Source organism: Macrobrachium nipponense, chromosome 11 (assembly GCF_015104395.2).
Source record: "Macrobrachium nipponense isolate FS-2020 chromosome 11, ASM1510439v2, whole genome shotgun sequence".
In the NCBI taxonomy this organism is placed as follows: Eukaryota; Metazoa; Arthropoda; class Malacostraca; order Decapoda; family Palaemonidae; genus Macrobrachium; species Macrobrachium nipponense.
The window spans coordinates 83110616-83117282 of NC_061087.1; the positions used below are offsets into that span (position 1 = coordinate 83110616).

General features: G+C 37.7%; 1 protein-coding gene across 1 annotated transcript in view; it reads right to left on the reverse strand.

Moving 5' to 3' along the window:
• LOC135206462 (serine/threonine-protein kinase BRSK2-like) overlaps positions 1 to 5935 on the reverse strand; it is a 633157-nt gene extending 627222 nt beyond the window's left edge. Inside the window, exons 1-2 of the mRNA XM_064237853.1 lie at positions 5789 to 5935; positions 4208 to 4287 (exon numbers count right to left, since the gene is read on the reverse strand). The gene's annotated coding sequence lies outside the window, so the exon portion shown is untranslated. The remainder of the gene's footprint in view (positions 1 to 4207; positions 4288 to 5788) is intronic.
• Between the last annotated feature and the right edge of the window lie 732 nt (positions 5936 to 6667).

The window sequence follows — 6667 nt, forward strand, 5'->3', positions numbered from 1 at the left end:
ATATATATATATATATATATATATATATATATGTTGTGTGTGTGTGTGCAATCATTTACTGGTCACTGTAATGGGAAAATCGGTTAAATCGGGTAATGTCCATAATCCACAAGAGTTTAAGATCCCATAAGTATTCCGAAGCAACAGCAGTTCACACCACTTAGATATACAACCTTAATATCAGTGAGAGAAACCATTTACAACCTTCATAACAGGAAGAAATAAGATGACAGATGGTTGAGTACAACATAGATACTATTTGTAAATGCCGTGAACCATGAAATCGCCCCGGCGTGGAAATCTAAATCCAACGTTTTAAACTGCTGTCAGCTGATTATGAAATATCCAGAGCCATATATCACTCTTACAACATCCGTAACTGCAATGAACGTAAAATTCCGTTTCTACACATTGGGGCATCCCAAAAATTCAGTTCAAAAATTCAGTTCAAAAATTCAGCCCAAAAATTCAGTTCAGAAATTCAGCCCAAAAATTCAGCCCAAAAATTCAGTTCAAAACTTATGTCTTGAAAATTCAGGCGTGGGCAGTCGTGGATCCCAAAGAGTCCTGTGAAGCCAATATATATGACGAGCTAATAAGGTTGCACTATACAACCATTATTAGAGAAGGTGGAAAGCCAGATGGAAGAGAATATGAACGGAGGTACAATCAAAGGAATGAAAGAGGTCGCACTAGGCGCCGAAGGTACACTGATGGCGCTACCCCCCTACGGGATTGGGAAGAAAGAGCCCAGAGTCGAAGCCTCTAGAAACTGAAGGACAAAGAGGGCGCTGGTGTTGGCGAGCCGCCAGGAGGAGAAGCATTTAGACGGCTTAACTTGTACGCACACCATGAGCAGTAATCCTCGATCAAGCTTTACATTAATTTCAACCAGTGGTTCTCAACCTGGGGGACGCGCCCGTCTAGATGGGCGTCAGCAATTTCCAGGGGACACGAGAGCCTTGGGGAAAAATTAAAAACTCTCTAATTAGATCCGCTATTCTCTTCATGTGAGTAACTAATATTCAGAAGTTTATGGAAAAATGCAAAAGTATCTCCTTATAACGTCGGTTTCCTTTAGCATACTACTCCAGTAGACTCGTTGGGCTGACCATGTTTTCTAATTATTGACCACCCCCCTATCCCTCGAAACCCTTTCTCTTTCTCTTCTTTGTTTATATTTTCCTTTAAGTATGGGAGGGAATTTTAATCATAGACGCCGGGAGGGGGGTGGGTGAAGGAAAGGACCAACTCATAGAGCGGCCGTGGTGATACAAAGGTTAAGAACCAGTGATTTAAACCAACTATTGCAAGTATCATTCAGTACCCAGAAGCCTAAGCATTCGGCCGATTTAGTTCAAAATAAATAAATCAACTAATTAATCCTTCACAGAATGTGAAGTCAATCAAAATGTCCCGTCTCAAAAAAGAACACTCGATACATCAAAGAGTTCTACCCTTTACTTTCAAATTATAATACTAGAAATAAGTCATTCCATTATAATTAGTTAAAGAAATATATATCAAAGTTAGTTTTACATCAGTTGTTAACACAGAATTCTATCAATTATTAATTACGAGGAAGATATGACAAATCCATCATAGAATTACTTTAACGGCCTTTGCAATTTTATTTCCGTCGACAAGGTTATGTTTAAGGTCGGTTTGTTGATTTCCTGGGAGGTTAGCAGGTTTATGCAAGAAATTGTGGCGTTTTTAACGAAAATTCTACAAAATGTTGCCTCGTGGCTGGCAGCATGTGATTAGCTTTAGGGAGGAATCAGGATCTGGATTTGTAACTTCTTTTTTTTTAAGTTTGCTGTTACCGAAGTTCATCATTGAAAATTTGATACTGGATAAGTCTAAAAATAAAATAAACATAGAAACCGTACGCATAAAAGACAGGTGGTAAATTTACTTAATAAAATATATATAAGACATTAATTTCACTATAATATTTAAACAAGATTTTAATTATTTGTACTGTACAGTGACAAAAATGCTTGACATTTTAAAAGCTATGTCTTACTAAATTGTAATTCAATAAGATAATGACTGTGAATTACTGAAAAATTTAAATACTGAAGTTTATACTCCAATAGCTTATGAATGAACACATTAAATAAATAGCCGCTCTTCTTACACATTTCCTGTTCCATTCACGACCCTCGTCTTTATTATATATATATATATATATATATATATATATATATTATATATATATATATATATATATATATATAAAAGATTATGAGCTGTTTTGTAAACGATCGCCTAATTCTAATCCGTGACGGACGTGACAGATACAACATAATAAACATAAAAGTATCTGCCGGAGGAAAAAAAAACTTTATTATCACTTGTGTACCATTACGGAAGGAAGGAATACAGAATTTGGGCCAAAGACCAGGTGCTGGGACCTATGAGGCAATTCAGTCCTGAAAGGAACACAGAGTAGTAAGGTTTGAACGGCGTAACAGGAGGAAACCGTCGCAGTTGTGCTTCATTACAACTGTTAGGAGAGGGTAGAAAGTTAGATGGAAGAAAGAGAATACGAGCGGAGGTATAGCAAAAGGAATGAAAGGGGTTGAAGCTAACGGCCGAGGGAACGCTGCCAAGAACCTTAAGTAATGCCTACAGTACACCACGTAGAATCTCCGAAATGTTTATACAGCTCTTAAAGAGAGAAAACCTCTGTAACCCTTCATAAAAACAAAATATAAAATGTCCACTAATAAAACAAACATTTTCTTTTATTTCTTAACTGGTTACGGGTTCAAACTTCGAAAGACATATTATTTGCTACCAAAGCCAAAGAATATGAACATTTAACGAAGAAAATTTATAATCATTAAACCTTCATAAAAAATAACTGGAAAATTTATCACTGGCTTCCACCCACAAGCGTTTGGTAGAAATTGCTAAGACAGTGACGCATTGCAAGTGTAGGTAATGAGTATATAATGCGCCGAAGTTTCTTCGGCGCAATCGAGTTTTTTTGTACAGTGACAACAGAGTATAACCAAGACCACCGAAAATAGATCTAGCTTTCGATAGTCTCGGTATAATGCTGTATAAGTCGCAGTCCATGAAACTTCAACTACGACCAGGTGGTGGCCTGTCCTATATCGTTTCCAGAAGCAAGATTATGGGAACTTTAACCTTAAATAAAATCAAAACTACTGAGGCTAGAGGGGTGCAATTTGGTATGTTTGATGATTGAAGGGCGGGTGATCAACATATCAATTTGCAGCCCTCCAGCCTCAGTAGTTTTTAAGATCTGAGGGCTGACATAAAAAGTGCCGACGGAAAATAGTGCGGATAGACAGACAAAGCCGGCACATGAAATTTCTTTTACAGAAAACTAAAAAGAAGTCGATATCATGGACACCAGTCCTCGCCAGGATTAAACATCCAAACTACAGTTTATGTTATGGACTTCAATGTGACTCTCATCAATGTAAAAAAAAAAAAAAAAAAAAAAAATTAAATAAAATCAAAAGACGGAAATTCATTTTATCATGATTCTACAGGTCGAACAATAAAGCTCCATTCGACAAGCTCATATCATTAGCCTACGTCAAAACTTAACCGACAGCTAACAAACAAACCCAGTTGACAACGATGCAAACAAAGGTCAGATTCCGATGAAATGAACCAGATACTTTTCCTAAAAATATTTTCAATATTCGATAATAACTAATGACTGGTACATAAATATGCAAATGTGAATTAATTATAATCCTAATATGGAACATTTCCATTAGAGTTCATCCTTAAAAATCTAATTTGGTTCTATATTATCGTAATAAAACGGAAAATCTCCGACTTGAACTTTGCCACAAACTCTACTTATTTCTGGAAGCTGGTAAAGCAATCTTGATGCATGAAGTTTATGAAAATAAATAAATCATAAAGGCTATGCTACTACAGAGACCCGTGTCTTCCAATTCCCTTAAACATGTTTAATACGTCTCTAAGTTTAACACATGGAGATGGACTACAAAATATCCCTTACATGGCAAAAGTCATCAATCAAACTGGGAATGATTATCAATGCAATATGACAGGAGTCACCGTGCAATCCTGAAAACGATATCCAAATATATCTGAAAACACATCCACGTAAGCCAGTGAAAAACACAAATGCATGCGGAATGAATAAATAATTTCCTCCAAATAAACACATGATTATTTCTACACTCACCAAAGGGGACCTGTCCTTCCATCGGAGATCACCTCTTCAAAAACGGAACACTAATGACGCACAACTCTCATCGTCGCGCCCTGAAAGAATAATAAAAATCAGATTTAAATGATGCCCCTCGTTTAAGCCTGTCACAAACAGAATATGCTCTGGACATCTGTGAATGACGATGAAATAATATAATCGGTAAATTGTGTCAATCAACTACTGCGACGAAAGTGGGAATTTAAATGTTTGTTCATTTTCGATCCTGAATATGTACTGCACCGGTAACTGCTTCCCAATTTACACAAAATACATTGTTATGTTGCGTAAGAAGAACAGGAAATTACCGAATGTCCCATACGACTAACAATAAGTGTATATTTTTATTCATTTAAAATAACCCGTTGAATCATGAGTGTCTGTACTTTATTCAACAGAGACTAACGGCTTTTTGCGAACATAAATTAAGTCAGGTAAACATGGGTTTGAACCAGCTAACAAGTTATTATTTCATGTATCTCTTAGTAAAAGTTAAAGGTGCTACTTTGGCTTTTATCTACGTTTCACCTACTCCGAGGTGCTGGTACTGAATTGAAGTGAATATAGAATTTAGGCCCAAGGCCAAGCACTGTGACCTATGAGGTTTAGCGCTGAAACGGAAACTGACAGTGAAAGGCTTGAAAGGAGTAATAGGACAAAAACCTCGCGGTTGCACTATGATGTCTATGAATCAACTGTTAGGAGAAATTGGAAAGTAAGATGGAAGAGAATAGGAAAGGAGGTACAGCAAAAAGAACGAAAGGGGTTACAACTTTGGGCAGAAGGAATGCTGTAAAAAAAACCATAAGTAAATGCGGTGCACTGACGGCACTATCGGACTAGCCCTCAGGGGCTGGTACTAAACATGGCGGAAGCTCCACCGGACGCCGTGTTTAGTACTAGCCCCTCAAGGATCAAAGTTTTACGTACACAAATTTCTATAATGTGTGGTCGACAAATTATGATAAACGATATCTTCGTGCAGCCGTCTACTTTACATTTTCCAACGGTGTTATAGTGCTAGCACCTCGGAGTTGGTGACGCGTAGATAACAAGCCAAAGTAGCACCAAGTTAAGAACTCTGCAAGATACTAAATTCGTGTCACTTTATATTTGGTCAATTATGATACAAGCACTGTTCCATGCACTTGCGTGCTATCAAACTACATAATCCAAAATCATTTTTTAAGAACGCTACCTTAACAACGACTCCTGTACTGTATCCGCCCAGCTGTTCAGTAATGAGAGCGTTCTCCTAAGTATCTGGACTAAATTGCTGCTGTCGCTACCATGTCCCAGATTCAACGCGTACGGATTGAGACAATCCAGCACGCAAATTATTTACCCAGGTCTGAAATAAACCGAATAACTTTATAGTTACCGGTATCTAGTGTTACTTGAACTGTGACAGACTACGATCCCATTTTCCTTGCAAATGTTACCCTTCCATTTTTATCCACATCGCAATTCTAGCTTCGATCTTTCACTGAAAATGTTATACAGCAGTTTAATTTCAAAGTCAACGAATATTACACCATATGTCAGTGTAGTACTTACGTCACTCAATCGGGCTTGGATTCGTGATACGGAAAAAACTTGTAACACAACGCGCGGAGCACTATTATACGACATCTCTTTACATAAACACCATGACGATTGACGAATGATCTAAAACCACATCAACGGTCAACCTACAAGAAGCATACTCCCCTCCCACCAGACAGCGTGACTGACCGTAGCAGCGCATGCGTTGTTCTGTTGTGTATTTACACTTCCAGACAAAATTATCACTTGAATACGAAGGTTTCGTACTTAAAATGGAGTTGAGTTGATATTTCACTTCTAGTATCCAGTGCAAAAGATCTTCCCAAGATCCTTGCGTTGTTAAGAAAAAAATAAATAAACATATCGAAGTAGGCGCAAAGTTTAATACAAGAGGTCTATTTTTCAACTCGCCCGCTCATATCTGTAGCTGCTAGGCTGGGGAAGCCCTTACCTTCTCATCCCCTGGCATGTGGCAACTATTTGGCGATGTTATCACGGATTTGTGACAATTTTTGACGTAGTATTTGGAGTTTAATACGTTACTGTCATGATATACGCTACTTACGGATGCTGTAACACAGGAAGGGACAATGTTGGAAGGGAAAAGGGTTAGCGTTTACCGTTTCCCTTAACGACCCAAAAATGTGTAGGAAGTGGGTGGACTTATGAAGAGGCAGTGACCATATGATCACCAAAAACGCAAGAGTGCGTTTGGTTCACTTTCAACAAAGCGATTTTGCAAGAAACTTTAAGCATGTTTTACTTAATTACTGAATCGTATGTGCAAGAAAATTGAAGGATGGTGCCATACTGAACCTACGAACACCTTGACTCTTGTTTGGTTTAGTCTACATTTTACATTTAAAATTGCGGATACATATATTAACTATA